Here is a 16,984-nt window from a genome sequence, read left to right on the forward strand (position 1 = left end):
ACTGATTTGCAACCCAAGGGGAAGGGGAAGGGGAAGGGGAGAAGAAGGTGTTTTCCGAAAAATTTCTTACTGAATTCAAAAGGGTAAGACATTTTCCTTAAGAAAGGACTCTCTTTTTCCCCGTGTTTGTAAAATATTTTACCTGGGAAATCATTTTCACCCAACCAAACATCAGAAAAGCCTAAAAAGCTTTTACGGAAAAGCTTTTACACATTACCAAACGGAGCCTTAGCTTAATTTAGCTAGCCCGTGGGTTAAATTGTAAAACTATTAAAATTTAGGGATTTAATATGAATTTTTTTAATGTGTTTTTGAACTTTTTAATAGATTCATGAATTTGATAGTTAAATATAAATATTTTGATAAGTAATTTTGGTAATTTTAGGGTTTAATAACTTATTTATGAAAATAGTAAAAGTTCATGTAAATTTTGTGAAATGATGAAAAATATGGGCTAATTAGAAGCTCTAAGTAACTCTGCTAGCATGGCAAGTTTCGGGTTTAGGTAAAATGTTGGGGTAATTTTGTAAAATGATGATGGAATGGATTAATTGTATAAAATTGTTTATTTAAGTGTTGTAATGGTATTAATTGAATGAAATTACTATTTAGATCAAGAAACGCACCAAACAGATTTATGCTTTCGAGGTTTCAATAACTTTAATATATTCCCAACAAATGGTAAATGGTAAATGGTAAAGTGGGTATTTCCACAAAGTGAGAACCATGAGCTCAAAAAATCTGAACTAACATTTAATGTATAATCAAATATTCTAATTGAGACATGATAACTCTAGAATATAGAGTTATCTTCAGTGCTATTAGACTAATAATGTAACAGCCCTAATTTGACCCTAGTCGGAATGTGGTTTCGGGACCACAAAACCGAGTCATAAAATTTAGTTAAAATTTTATTTGCATACCTTATATGTGTGGTAGTACTTGTATAAAAATTTGATGTTTTAATTTTTATCTTAGGAATGTGAATCTTGCTCGAAAGGATTTAGTTGAGAGACTTAGAAAATTTGATAGGTAAATAAGTGAGGACCAAATAGTATTGAAATATGAAAAGTTGGGTTTGCATGTCAAAATGCCCCAAACTATGTTGAGTGGCTGCCAAGCATGGCTTCATTCTTCCAAGATTATGTTGTTATTATTATTTAATGTTGGTAAGCAATTAAATAGAGGAAAAATAAAGATTAATGATAAGAAAATAAACAAAAAAAAGGGTGTTCATCCTTGCTACCCTTTAGCTGAAAAACCAAGTGAAAGAAAAGAGAAAAGCTTTGGAGAAGTCGGCCATACTAGTATCTAAGTTGAGGTATGTTGAAGTTATTCCTTTAAATTCATGTATATTTTTGGTTGTTAGTTTGAATTCTATCTATCCCATGGTTGGATTTGGGGTTGTTGGAGAGTTGGAATTTGACAAGAAGCTTAAAATTTTAGTTGATACCTTGATGCTATTAACATGTTAGTTGTATGGATGAACTAAGTTGCTTGTTATGTTAGCATGAAAGTGAAGATGTTAAGTCATTTTGTTGGAGGTGCCAAGTTGGAACTAAGAAGGGATGAGTATTCGCTAACATAGTTGAAAGGGATGTTGCCGATTTTAGAATTTGATTATGGGAGTGGCTATAATGGGCATAAAGATGTTGAACTTAAGAAATGTAGCAACATGCAAATTTATATGATATCACAAATGGAGGTGAAGCTATGCTAGATTGGGAAAAAGTTGATCAAGTGTGCATGAGAAGAATTTAGGTGTTTAGATGATGTTATAGATGACACTATACATGTATATATATATTCGCCATCAAAGTGAGTATGTAGGTGATGTTGAGTCAAATTTTGGTGCACATTCGGTATGTATATATATATATAAGTATGCCCATTCGTGATGTTACCTTTAATCATGTATATAATCGACTAAATGGGTAATTAGTAAGAGGGGTTGCCGAATATACAAATGTACATATGCATGTGTAATTGAATTATAAATGTATAGCAAGATGATTAAACTAGTTTATTTATTTATTAAGCCCAGAAGTTAAAGAAGGGAAACAAGCAAGGGCAAAGCCAAGGACATCGAGTAGCTGTGTCGGGACCGTTATACTCAATGCAAGGTAAGTCCTAAGCACTTGTTGTGAGAACTCCTTGATAGATATTTTTGAGTGATTCTCCTACTTATTAATATGACCATATGTACAATTTGAATTTAGTAAATTGCTTTACCATGATGAATCGACATAGGGCACAATGTGTGCAAAAATTATGTGGCACTATGTATGCCGATTGGGAGGTTGAAGCATGAGGGAATCTCAAATGCACTATGTGTGCGATTTACTATGGCACTATGTGTGCGATTTACTATAGCACTATGTGTGCGATTTACTATGGCACTATGTGTGCGAACATAATAAGCACTATGTGTGCAACGTTTGGTTGTTGGTATAAATTGTGATGAATGAGGTAAGTGATTGAGCTATTAACTAAATATCGAATTTGAGGTTGTGCGGTGTATGCATAAATTTATCTAGTGCATCGTTGTTCCAAACTTGAGGAAATGGGTCTACATTGATTGGGCTGACTTGGCATTGATTTAATTGAAGGACTTGGCATGAGATCGAACCAAGAATTTAAGAAATTGTAGCATAGTTGTTATGATTTGGAAAAATGATTTTGTGTTATTTGTTTTTCACTTATGATTATTATTGTTGGACGGTAGAGTAGTGCTTATGACTTCTCGAGTTATGTACTCATTTGGTGTGCTTGTTTGTTGCTTATCTAGGTTCTTGATCCATTTTGGTGTGCTCGGGACCGTCATCAAAGTCATCACACCGGCTAGCAACTTTTGGTACTTTCTTCTTAGTGGGTCTAGGAGAACATTTTGGCATGTATAGGCTAATATGTTTTGTTGAAAATTTGGTATGTAAACTTTTAGCCATGCGAAAATGGCTTGTATACACTTTGGCATGGTATCATAATCATTTTGTATGTTGTTCATTAAGAGATGTGGTAATGTTTGGAATAGATTAGCCCTTGGAATGGTTAATCGTGATAAGCTTTTGTGCCATGTATGCTAAAAGGGCTAGTTGAATCAAGGAAATTATGAAGTAGGTAAAATCTACCTTAAGGACAGAGGTTGACAGCTGCAGTGATGTGGATGTGAAAAATCACTAAAAATAGTAGGAATGGAATTAAATAGTTAATAAATTATGTAAATTAACCTTGATGAATCTACTTTCATATGGAAGAAACGAAACGGTCATATGAGTTGTATGTTAAGAGATATTTAGTTTTTCATGAAATAGGGCCAGAACGGTTTCTGGATTCCCTATTCTGAATTTGGAAATTCATTGTAAATTAACCAGAGATAATTAGGAGTCATGCCATATATGTATAGATTCCTATTTGGGTCTAGTTTCTATAGAAACAAACGGCATCAGTATTGAATCCCTGTACAGGGAGATATCCAGGTCGTAATGCATGAAGGTCAGTGTAGTCGCACCCTGTAACAGTGGAGACTTTAACTAATAAACTGTACTAATTGGCCCGACCAAAAATTCTAGAAAAAAATTTGTAGATGCATATATGAGTCTAGTTTCAGGGAAAAATTACGAAACTGGTTTTTGAGTTTTGGAACTCAAGATATGATTTTTAAAGTGACAGTGATGCAGTTAGCCAACTGCCTGGAAAATTTTTAAAATGGACTGCAAAAGTGAATGGTTTAAGCCGTTAACCCCTCGTGTCTGACTCCGGCAGCGGACTCGGGTACGGGGTGTTACAATTTTATTGGTATCAGAGCTATAGTTTAGTCGGTTCTAGGACTACCATAGCACGTATGAGTCTAGCTATACATGCCTTAATGTTAATGTTGAAATGTGTGATGACTTCTGACGGTTAAATTTTTTTTTGATTAGTAAATGGATCCCGATGTAGAGAGAACCTTGGCGGATGACGTTGAAAGTGTAGCGGCTGCTCTTGCACAAGGGACACCACCTGTTGAACCTCAGTCATCTGCGAATAATCAAGGTGAGGGGGCTAAACAAGCCTTCTTTACCATGATGAATGAGTGGGTCGTGCAATATGCCCGAACCAATCCGGCTGTCCAACAATTTCCGAATTTGAATAATCCACCCCAAGAGCCCGTAATGCCATCGCCATCGATCCTGTGAGGTTGAGTAAGCTACCAGTAGACTTGATTAGGAAGCGCAGGCTGAGGAGTTCAGGCCATAGTTCTCGATGATGCCGAAAGAGCCGAAGTTCGCTCGATAACACCATTCGGTGTTTGATGAATTGTCATGCACACCGATGAATGTCCGAAGTGTTCTATATCCTTGTTGCGGACTCACCTACTATTGGTGGAGGACCTTGATTTCCATAGTCCCAAACGAACGAGTTACTTGGGATTTCTTTCAAACGAATTTGAAGAAGTATATTAGTCAACGGTTCATCGATCAAAAACGTAAGAAATTCTTGGAACTCAAGCAAGGTCGTATGACAAGATGTCTGAATCTGAACATGAGTTCGTAAGACTCATCAAGATGCCCGGGAGTGTGTGGCGATGAGGTTGCTATGTGCAAAAGATTTGAAGAAGGATTGAATGAAGATTTAAAGCTACTAGTGGGTATTTTGGAGATAAAGGAGTTCGTAACACTAGTCGAACGAGCCTGCAAGGCGGAAGAACTTGGAAAGGAGAAGAAGAAGGCTGAATTTGAAGCTAGAGACTATCGTAAAAGATCGACGAGTAAAGCTCCATTCTCGGCTGTAAAGAAGTTCAGGGAGGACACTAGTAAGTCGAGGACGACTGCGGGAGTTTCCATCAGAGCACGACCATCGACAGACTCCCGAGCTACTTCGGTAGCTAGTGTGGGCAATAATCGTCAAGAGAAACCTGAATGCCCCCAATGTGGAAGACGACACCTAGGTGAATGTTGGGGTAAGTCTACTAACAGAGCCTGTTACGGATGCGGTTCGAAAGACCATTTCATTAGAGATTGCACGGAGCTTGATGAGAAGAATAAGATGCAAGGTGCAAGACCTAGTGGAGTGACAGCTAGAGGTAGACCACCGAGAATTTTAGGAGGTAGGGGCGGTAGTCGAGAGGGCCTCGACACGGCTGTTCGAGCCGAGACCCGTACTCCTGCTAGAGCATATGCCATTCGCGCACGAGAGGAGGCATCCTCCCCTGACGTCATCACTGGTACTTTCACTCTCTTTGATACTAATGTGATTGCACTGATTGACCCTGGCTCTACTCATTCATATGTATGTGAAACCTTAGCATCTAGTAAGACTCTACCGTTGAGTCTCTCGAGTTCGTGATTCGAGTGTCAAACCCTTTGGGTCAATACGTACTTGTTGATAAAGTGTGTAAGAGATGCCTCTAATAATCCGAGAATCGCTTTTCAGGCGATTTGATGCTTTTACCGCTTGACGAATTTGATGTCATTCTTGGTATGGATTGGTTGATCGTACATGATGCAAAGGTGAAACGCAAAAGAAAAACCATCGATTTGAGGAGTGCACATGATGAGGTAGTCCGAGTTGAGTCTACCGATTTGAAGGGGGTGCCAGCGATAATATCTTCAATGACCGCTCAGAGATATGTGAAAAAGGGGTGTGAAACATACCTTGCGTATGTATTTGATAGCAAAGAGATGGAAAGGAAACTTGAATCAGTACCAGTGGTTTGTGAGTATTCAGATGTTTTTCCTGAGGAGTTACCGGGGTTGCCACCGGTTCGAGAGGTGGAATTCGGCATCGAGATTGTACCTGGTACCACGCCAATCTCAATAGCCCCGTATCGTATGGCATTAACGGAATTAAAGGAATTGAAAGTTCAATTGCAAGAATTGATGGACAGAGGTTTCGCTCGACCGAGTTTTTCTCCATGGGCGCACCGTATTGTTTGTGAAAAGAAGGATGGAACCATGAGATTGTGCATCGACTATCGTCCGTTGAATAAAGTGACCATAAAGAATAAATACCGTTGCCACGTATTGATGATTTGTTTGATCAATTAAAGGAGCCTCAGTATTTTCCAAGATAGATTTGAGATCTGGTTATTATCAGTTGAGGGTTCGAGACTCGGACATACCCAAAACCGCTTTTAGAACGAGGTACGGTCACTACGAATTCTTAGTGATGCCGTTTGGGCTCACTAATGCCCCTGCGGTATTTATGGATTTAATGAATCGAGTATTCAGGCCATACTTGGATCGATTTGTGGTTGTATTTATTGATGATATTTTAGTTTACTCCCAAGATGAAGCTGAACACGCCGAGCATTTGAGGGTAGTATTACAGATTTTGCGAGACAAGCGATTATACACAAAATTCAAATAAATGTGAATTTTGGTTGAAGGAGGTTAGCTTTTTGGGGCACGTGGTGTCCGCATCGGGCGTTAGAGTAGATCCGAACAAAATTTCAGCCATACTCGATTGGAAACCTCCGAGGAACGTTATTGAAGTTAGGAGCTTTTGGGGCTTACGGATACTACCGACGTTTTGTAAGGGTTTTCGATAATAGCTGCGCAGATTGATTGAAACTACTCCAAAAGATGTTGAGTTCGAATGGACGTAAAACCGTCCGAAAAGTTTCGATCGATCAAGACTGTTTAACCGAAGCTCAGTGCTAGTACAACCGAGTCCAAGAAAGAGTTTGTCATTTATAGTGATGCATCCTTACTTGGGCTAGGTTGTGTGTTGATGTAAGAAGGTCGAGTTGTGGCTTACGCGTCGAGACAATTAAAGCCGCATGAGAGAAACTATCCGACCCATGATCTTGAATTGGCGGCCATAGTGTTCGCCCTGAAAATATGGCGGCATTACTTGTTTGGGGAAAGGTGCCATATTTATTCGGACCACAAAAGTCTTAAATATTTGATGACTCAAAGAGATCTAAATCTGCGACAAAGACGTTGGCTTGAGTTGTTGAAAGACTATGAACTTGTTATTGATTATCACCCGGGAAAGGCTAACGTGGTTGCCGATGCTTTGAGTCGTAAAGCACTGTTTGCTTTGAGAGCGATGGATGCTCACCTATCCGTTCGCCCGATGAGGTGCTAGTAGTTGAATTAAAGGCCAAACCATTATTGATTCATCAAATACTTGAATCCCGTAAAGTCGATTTGAATTGGTCGCTAAAAGAGTGAATGTGCCTCGAATGAGGAATCGGAGTTTCGGATTGACAACAATGATTGCTTGACGTTCAAGGGTCGATTATGTGTTCCAAGAAATTCGGAACTTATTTCGATGATTTTGAATGAGGCTCATAGTGGCCGAATGTCTATCCACCCGGGTAGTACTAAAATGTACAACGATCCAAACGTCAATTTTGGTGGCCGGGTATGAAACGAGACATTTCAATTTGTTTGAGGTGTTTGATATGTCAACAAGTAAAAGCGAACATCAAGTGCCATCGGGATTACTCCAACCAATCATGATACCCGAATGGAAATGGGATCGAGTGACAATGGACTTTGTATCTGGGTTACCTTTGACTCGAGTAAGAAAGACTCGGTTCTGGGTTATTGTTGATAGATTGACCAAGTCCGCTCATTTTATCCCGTCCGTACAGATTTTTCGCTCGATAAATTGGTAGAATTATAAATCTCCCAAATTGTTCGATTGCATGGGGTACCTATTTCTATCGTGTCGGATAGAGACCCAAGATTTACATCGCGATTTTGGAAAAAGTTACAAGAAGCGTTGGGTACTAAGATGCGTTTTAGCACCGCATTTCATCCCCAGACTAATGGCCAATCTAAACGAATAATTCAGATACTCGAGGATATGTTGAGATGTTGCGTCTTAGAGTTTTGTGGTTCATGGGAAAGATATTTGCCTTTGATCGAATTCGCTTACAACAATAGTTTTCAATCAAGCCTTAAAATGGCACCTTACGAGGCCTTATACGGTCGTAAATGTCGTGCCCCATTATTTTGGACTGAACTTAGTGAAAGTAAAATTTTTGGGGTTGATTTGATTAAGGATGCTGAGCAGAAAGTTCGAGCAATTCGTGAAAGTTTGAAAGCCGCTTCGAATCGTCAAAAGTCGTATGCGGATTTGAAAAGAAAAGACATTGAATATCAAGTTGGAGACAAAGTATTTCTCAAAGTTTCACCCTGGAAGAAGGTGCTTAGATTCGGTCGTAAGGGCAAATTGAGTCCGAGGTTCATCGGTCCGCATGAAGTATCCGAACGAGTTGGACCAGTCGCGTACCGATTAATTTTGCCCCCTGAGATCGAAAAGATTCACAACGTTTTTCATGTCTCGATGCTTCGACGATATAGGTCCGATCCATCGCACGTAATCACTCCATCTGAGATCGAGATTCAGCCTAGTTTGAGTTATGAAGAAGAGCCAGTTCGCATTTTGATGCGTGAAGTAAAAGAGTTACGAAATAAGAAAATCCCATTAGTAAAGGTGTTGTGGCATAAACACGGAATCGAAGAAGCCACTTGGGAACTTGAGGACTTTATGAAGGATCGTTATCCGAACTTATTCACTGGTAAGATTTTTCGGGGACGAAAATTCCTTATGTGGGGGAGAGTTGTAACAGCCCTAATTTGACCCTAGTCGGAATGTGGTTTTGGGACCACAAAACCGAGTCATAAAATTTAGTTAAAATTTTATTTGCATACCTTATATGTGTGGTAGTACTTGTATAAAAATTTGATGTTTTAATTTTTATCTTAGGAATGTGAATCTTTCTCGAAAGGATTTAGTTGAGAGACTTAGAAAATTTGATAGGTAAATAAGTGAGGACCAAATAGTATTGAAATATGAAAAGTTGGGTTTGCATGTCAAAATGCCCCAAACTATGTTGAGTGGTGCCAAGCATGGCTTCATTCTTCCAAGATTATGTTGTTATTATTATTTAATGTTGGTAAGCAATTAAAATAGAGGAAAAATAAAGATTAATGATAAGAAAATGAAAAAAAAAGGGTGTTCATCCTTGCTACCCTTTAGCGAAAAACCAAGTGAAAGAAAAGAGAAAAGCTTTGGAGGAGTCGGCCATACTAGTATCTAAGTTGAGGTATGTTGAAGTTATTCCTTTAAATTCATGTATATTTTGGTTGTTAGTTTGAATTCTATCTATCCCATTGTTGGATTTGGGGTTGTTGGAGAGTTGGAATTTGACAAGAAGCTTAAAATTTTAGTTGATACCTTGATGCTATTAACATGTTAGTTGTATGGATGAACTAAGTTGCTTGTTATGTTAGCATGAAAGTGAAGATGTTAAGTCATTTTGTTGGAGGTGCGAAGTTGGGACTAAGAAGGGATGAGTATTCGGCTAACATAGTTGAAAGGGATGTTGCCGATTTTAGAATTTGATTATGGGAGTGGCTATAATGGGCATAAAGATGTTGAACTTAAGAAATGTAGCAACATGCAAATTTATATGATATCACAAATGGAGGTGAAGCTATGCTAGATTGGGAAAAAGTTGATCAAGTGTGCATGAGAAGAATTTAGGTGTTTAGATGATGTTATAGATGACACTATACATGTATATATATATTCGCCATCAAAGTGAGTATGTAGGTGATGTTGAGTCAAATTTTGGTGCACATTCGGTATGTATATATATATAAGTATGCCCATTCGTGATGTTACCTTTAATCATGTATATAATCGACTAAATGGGTAATTAGTAAGAGGGTTGCGAATATACAAATGTACATATGCATGTGTAATTGAATTATAAATGTATAGCAAGATGATTAAACTAGTTTATTTATTTATTAAGCCCAGAAGTTAAAGAAGGAAACAAGCAAGGGCAAAGCCAAGGACATCGAGTAGCCAGTTGGAACCGTTATACTCAACGCAAGGTAAGTCCTTAAGCACTAGTTGTGAGAACTCCTTGGATAGATATTTTTCGGAGTGATTCTCCTACTTATTAATATGACCATATGTACAATTTGAATTTAGTAAATTGCTTTACCATGATGAATCGACATAGGGCACAATGTGTGCAAAAATTATGTGGCACTATGTGTGCCGATTGGGAGGTTGAAGCATGAGGGAATCTCAAATGCACTATGTGTGCGATTTACTATGGTACTATGTGTGCGATTTACTATAGCACTATGTGTACGATTTACTATGGCACTGTGTGTGCGAACATAATAAGCACTATGTGTGCAACGTTTGGTTGTTGGTATAAATTGTGATGAATGAGGTAAGTGATTGAGCTATTAACTAAATATCGAATTTGAGGTTGTGCGGTGTATGCATAAATTTATCTAGTGCATCGTTGTTCCAAACTTGAGGAAATGGGTCTACATTGATTGGGCTGACTTGGCATTGATTTAATTGAAGGACTTGGCATGAGATCGAACCAAGAATTTAAGAAATTGTAGCATAGTTGTTATGATTTGGAAAAATGATTTTGTGTTATTTGTTTTTCACTTATGATTATTATTGTTGGACGGTAGAGTAGTGCTTATGACTTCTTGAGTTATGTACTCATTTGGTGTGCTTGTTTGTTGCTTATCTAGGTTCTTGATCCATTTTGGTGTGCTCGGGACCGTCGTCAAAGTCATCACACCGGCTAGCAACTTTTGGTACTTTCTTCTTAGTGGGTCTAGGAGAACATTTTGGCATATATAGGCTAATATGTTTTGTTGAAAATTTGGTATGTAAACTTTTAGCCATGCGAAAATGGCTTGTATACACTTTGGCATGGTATCATAATCATTTTGTATGTTGTTCATTAAGAGATGTGGTAATGTTTGGAATAGATTAGCCCTTGGAATGGTTAATCGTGATCATTTTTTGTGCCATGTATGCTAAAAGGGCTAGTTGAATCAAGGAAATTATGAAGTAGGTAAAATCTACCTTAAGGACAGAGGTTGACAGCTGCAGTGATGTGGATGTGAAAAATCACTAAAAATAGTAGGAATGAAATTAAATAGTGAATAAATTATGTAAATGAACCTTGATGAATCTACTTTCATATGGAAGAAACGAAACGGTCATATGAGTTGTATGTTAAGAGATATTTAGATTTTCATGAAACAGGGCCAGAACGGTTTCTGGATTCCCTGTTCTGACTTTGGAAATTCATTGTAAATTGACCAGAGATAATTAGGAGGCATGCCATATATGTATAGATTCCTATTTGGGTCTAGTTTCTATAGAAACAAACGGCATCAGTATTGAATCCCTGTACAGGGAGATATCCAGGTCGTAATGCATGAAGGTCAGTGTAGTCGCACCCTGTAACAGTGGAGACTTTAACTAATAAACTGTACTAATTGGCCCGACCAAAAATTCTAGAAAAAAATTTGTAGATGCATATATGAGTCTAGTTTCAGGGAAAAATTACGAAACTGGTTTTCGAGTTTTGTAGCTCAAGATATGATTTTTAAAGTGACAGTGATGCAGTTAGCCAACTGCCTGGAAAATTTTTAAAATGGACTGCAAAAGTGAATGGTTTAAGCCGTTAACCCCTCGTGTCCGACTCCGGCAGCAGACTCGGGTACGGGGTGTTACAAACATGCAAAATTTGAATGGTTGATAACAAATTTTGGAGTTTTTATTATAATTATTTTTTGTTAGATGATAATATAAATTTATTATTTTGATCATTTTATATGCTAAACACATGAATTTTGCAGTTTTAAAGGTAGTTGGTGCATTGGAAGAAAAGACAGTCTTGAAGCTAACCTATTGATGCTCAATGCTGTAGCATTTCTACAACATAATCCATGCAGAATTGGGATGATGTAGTGCCATGCTTGGACAACCCAAATAGGCTTATTGGACCTTGGAAACACCCTTGACCCAACTCTAAATTTGGGTTAGTAAAACTAGACAACCTACTAAGGAGAAAGGAGCTCAAACCATCCACTAGGGAGGAAGACTCCGAACCGTCCATAGAGGTGCCCAAACTATCCATAAAGACTTGGTAAACACTTGAAAAATAAACAAAGAACTCCCCATCTCCTTAAATCAAGTGATTGTCCAACACCTTCTCCACAATTCAAACATTTCTCTCCCTTGAATCAAGCATGAATCAAACAACATCCTTAGCCTCTTTGCATGTCATCCACTCCTCTTCCGCAAAGTAAGGGTCAACTATTCACCTAAAGAAAATCAAGGCATGTGTAACAACTCGTTTTTCCGTAGTGTCAAAAATAGTGGTTTCGAGACCATAATTATGACAAACAAGTCAGGAAATATTATTAATTTACTATTTATGATTGTTTATTAAAGTCATACTAAATTTTGGTTAAGAAATTTTAATGTTTAAATAAGTAATTAAGTAAAAAGGACTAAATTGTAAAAGCTGCAAAAGTTGATGTTTATTAGTTAAATGTGTCAAATAGATATGAAAAGGAAAATTTATGGACTTAGTGGGCAATTATACCATATGTATAGTTAGTGGACCATTATGGACAAGGTTTGGTTGAAATTCTAATTAAGGGTAAAATAGTAAATAAAATAACATAAACAAAAACAATTTGATGCTCATCTTCTCCATTTTCACTCTATTTGGCCGCATCACCATTGAAGCTAAGCTTGGAGAAGTTTGGTTCATATTCTAGCTTGCATTTGAGTAAATTTAGCTTCTGTTTTTAGTAATTGTTATGTTTTTGAGTTCATATTAGCTTAATTTAGCTAGCCCGAGGGTGAAATTGTAAAACTATTAAAATTTAGAGATTTAATATGAATTTTTTTAATGTGTTTTTGAACTTTTTTAATAGATTCATGAATTTGATTGTAACACCCCGAACCCGAGACCATCGCCGGTGTCGGACACGAGGGGTTAACAAGCCAAATCCACATATTGCACCCACCAATTTGACATTTCCAGACAGGCTGGAAATCTGCGTCACTGTCGTCTTAAAAATCATATCTCGAGTTTCAAAATTCGGAAACTGATTCCGTAAATTTTCCCTGAATTTAGACTCATATATCCATCCATGGATTTATTTTTAGAATTTTTGGTTGGGCCAATTGGTACAGTTTATGAGTAAAAGTCACCCATGTTACAGGGATCGACTGCTCTGACCTTCGCGCGTTACAACTTGAATATCTCCCTGTACAGGGCTTTAATACTGGTGCCGTTTATTTCTAATGAAACTAGACTCAAAATGGAATCTGCATATATAAGGCATGACTTCTAATTCTTTCTGGATAATTTATAGTAAATTTTTAAAGTCGCGACAGGGGACCCAGAAACCTTTCTGGCCCTGTCTCACAATAGCTTTAATATCTCTTAACATGTAACTCCTATGACTGTTTCGTTTCTTCCATATGAAAGTAGACTCATCAAGGTTCATTTACATAACTTATTCACTATTTAATACCATTCCTACAAATTTTGGTGATTTTTCAAAACCACACCACTGCTGCTGCCAGCATCTGTTTTCAAGGTAACCATTACCTATTTCATGATTTCCACGATTCAATTGGCCCTTTTTGCATACATAGCACAAAGTGTGATCACGATTAACCATTCCAATGGCTAATCTTTTCAAACAATTCCATACCCCATAATGATCATCATACAAACGATTATAGAATCATACTAAAAACGTATATAAGCCATTTTCGCATGGCTATCCAAGCTTACACAAAACCGAAAGGTACATGACCTTCAACAATAGGGTAGTCCTATACATGCCATTTCAAAGTTCAACCAAAATTATACCAAAATGGAGGCTTTGATAGTGTAGATGACTTCGACTTTAATGATCCCGAATCCGATCGCTAACGAGCAAAATCTATAAAACAGAGAGCCAAAGCAATGGGGTAAGCATTTTTTTATGCTTAGTAAGTCTCAAGCAATAAAATCAGCTTTAACTAAAGCATTACATTCACATAGCCAAATGAATCATTTCATTAATACACATTTACATAATCATACTTACTTCACACTTCATCATTATACACTTTCACAAGATATCAACCAATTCAATAGCTGAAAACTCGTTAGTCGATTGAGCGAATGTTACTCAAACATATCGACTTTTCCAATGCACATATAAACATACCTTATTCTTTGGGCTTTTCGAGCGTACTAATTAAATTTATTACAGCAACCAACGCCACCTCCAGCCCAAGCTTCTTGAATACAACCGGATATAACCACATGCACGAATGCCTTGGTCTTAGCCCGGATAGAACGACTTGCACAAATGCCTTGGTATTAGCCCGGATTTAACAACTTGCACGAATGCCTTGGTCTTAGCCGGATGTAGTCGCTAGCACAATTTCCTTGGTCTTAACCGGATATAATTACTAGCATAAATGTCTTCGGGACTTAGCCCGGATATCATTCAATTGCTCATGCACACATATACATCAATAATCATTACACATCCATATTTCATTTTCGTTACTAAGGCTCAAACACAAACATATCACTAGCATAATCGCCGGGACTTAGCCCGGTATCATTCAAATACTCATACACACATAAATCAATAATCATTACACATCCATATTTCATTTCACATAATTCGAGTAGGGTCATTTCTTGAGGACTTACCTCGGATGTCGTCGGACGGCTTCAACGGCTATTCGACCACTTTTTCCTTCCCTTTATCGGATTTAGCTCCCCTTTGCTCTTGAGCTTAACGAATACAAGTAGAAGTATTCAATATTTTTATCAATAATGTTTACTTGTCAATCACATTCGCATCTCATATCATCTCGCTTTATTATAATTTATCATTCAACCTTTAAACCAAAACGCCATTATATGACCACATATACATACATCCATATATTTAAGCTCAAGAATTTTAATATAACATCAAGTGCTCAAATTACTCATGTGGCCGATTATACATGGTCATAATACACAAAAATCAAAAATAAATTCCAAGACTTTCACATCATATATGTACTAAGCGAATCGTTGGCCAAGTTCACATACATTCTTCAACAATTCCTTCTTTAAACAAACACATCTAAGCCTTCCTTTCATATTATCAACTCCAACCATATACATTATTCAAGTATAACATTTTCATATTCGACAATAGTATTACACATAATAGCCGATTCTTCTTACTTTGTATTTATGCATCTACTTGATCATTCGTTTAGTTCAAGCACCCATACACCAAGATTCATCAAGTTTAGCATGAAACATAACCTTAATCCTCAATAACAATTATGGCCGAAAGTTCTAGTCACCCCAAAATCACAATTTCTAACATGGGTCACCTAAAAAAAATACTTGGTAACTAGCTCAATTTCATCTAAAATTTCAAGGATTCATATGAATTTCTCACCTTATTTATGGCTTAGAAACCAAATGGTTGCTCTCTTTTCTCCCTTAGAATCGGCCAAGAAGAATCAAGAACAAAGACTTGTTTCTTTCACCCATTTCTAATTATTCCTTAAATCATAAAGGCAAGAACCATTTCCCTAAACATCTTCCATGGCGAACACTTGTATTACTACCACCTTCAAAATTTTTGACATGGGCAAGTAAAGGACTTAGTAACTAGCTTCATATATGCAAAGATTTCAAAGACTAACATGGATTCCATACCTTAGTTCAAGCTCAAGTGACCGAATGCTAACTCTTCCTTTTCTTCTTGAAGGATCGGCTAAGCTAGGAGGAAGATGAACCAAACTTTTTTTTTTCTTTGCTCAATACACGGCAATGGGGAGGGGGCAACCACACATACCCATTTTTTTTTCTTTTCTTCCTACTAACACCAATATAATAACCATTCTAACATCAACCATTAGCAAAACATGTTGGAAACATGTTCCCTTTGCCCATAATTTGTCATGGCCGGCCACTAACCTTAGGAAATGGGATAATTGACATGCAACTCCATTTATTTCACTTCATGCATTATTAGGCCACTTAAAAATTCACCTATCACATTTTCAAGTCCTAACACATGGGTCCTTTCTTATAAATTAGCACCTAATTAATAAAAATCAAGACACGAAATATTTACGCATACAAATTCCACATACAATAAGCATAGAATATAACACCTAATTATTCTTGTGACTCGGTTTTGTGGTCCCGAAACCACTCTCCGACTAGGGTCACATTAGGGGTGTCACAACTCTCCCCCACTTAAGAGATTTTTGTCCCCGAAAATCTTACCGGTAAATAGGTTTGGGTATCGTTCTTTCATAGAGTTCTCGGGTTCCCAAGTAGCTTCTTCTATCCCGTGTTTGAGCCATAACACTTTTACTAACGGAACCCTTTTGTTTCGCAACTCCTTCACTTCACGAGCTAGGATACGAATCGATTCTTCTTCATAACTCATATCGGCTTGAATTTCAACCTCTGATGGACTAATCACGTGCGATGGATCAGATTTATAGCGTCAAGCATCGAAACATGAAAGACATCGTGAATCTTTTCGAGTTCGAGGGCAAAATCGACGATATGCCACCGGACCGACTCGCCGGATATCTCATATGGCCCAATGAACCTCGGGCTCAACTTGCCCTTACGGCCAAATCTGAGTATCTTTTCTAAGGTGAAACCTTGAGAAACACTTTACCTCCCACCGATGCTCGATGTCTTTACGCTTCAGATCCGCGCACGACCGACGATCGGAGGCTATCTTCGACTTTCACGGATTACTTTCACTTTCTCATTCAGCATCTCTAATCAAATCCACCGAAAATTTTGCTTTCACCGAGCTCGGTCCAAAACAATGGTGTACGGCATTTACGACCGTACAAAGCCTCGTAGGGTGCCATCTTAATACTTGATTGAAAGTTGTTGTTGTAAGCGAATTCAATCAACGGCAAATACCGTTCCCATGAACCACGTAACTCGAGGATGCAACATCTCAACATATCCTCAAGTATCTCGAATTATCCGCCGGATTGACCATCGGTTTGGGGGTGAAAGGCGGTCTGAAATGCAACTTGGTACCCAAAGCTTCTTGCAACTTTTTCCAAAATCACGAGGTAAATCTCGGATCTCTATCCGACACGATGGAAATAGGCACCCCGTGCAATCTCACAATCTGAG

The 16,984-nt window shown here is 37.7% G+C and overlaps 1 long non-coding RNA gene across 1 annotated transcript; it reads right to left on the reverse strand.

Annotated features, from left to right (window-relative positions):
* Nucleotides 1-13,405: 13,405 nt before the first annotated feature.
* LOC128291654 (uncharacterized) lies at nucleotides 13,406-14,638 on the reverse strand. Its single transcript, XR_008281464.1, has 2 exons — nucleotides 14,510-14,638; nucleotides 13,406-13,742 (listed from the first exon to the last, which is right to left on the reverse strand). It is a non-coding gene; the product is annotated as an uncharacterized LOC128291654 (long non-coding RNA).
* Between the last annotated feature and the right edge of the window lie 2,346 nt (nucleotides 14,639-16,984).

This window comes from Gossypium arboreum, chromosome 4 (assembly GCF_025698485.1).
Source record: "Gossypium arboreum isolate Shixiya-1 chromosome 4, ASM2569848v2, whole genome shotgun sequence".
NCBI classification, from domain to species: domain Eukaryota; kingdom Viridiplantae; phylum Streptophyta; class Magnoliopsida; order Malvales; family Malvaceae; genus Gossypium; species Gossypium arboreum.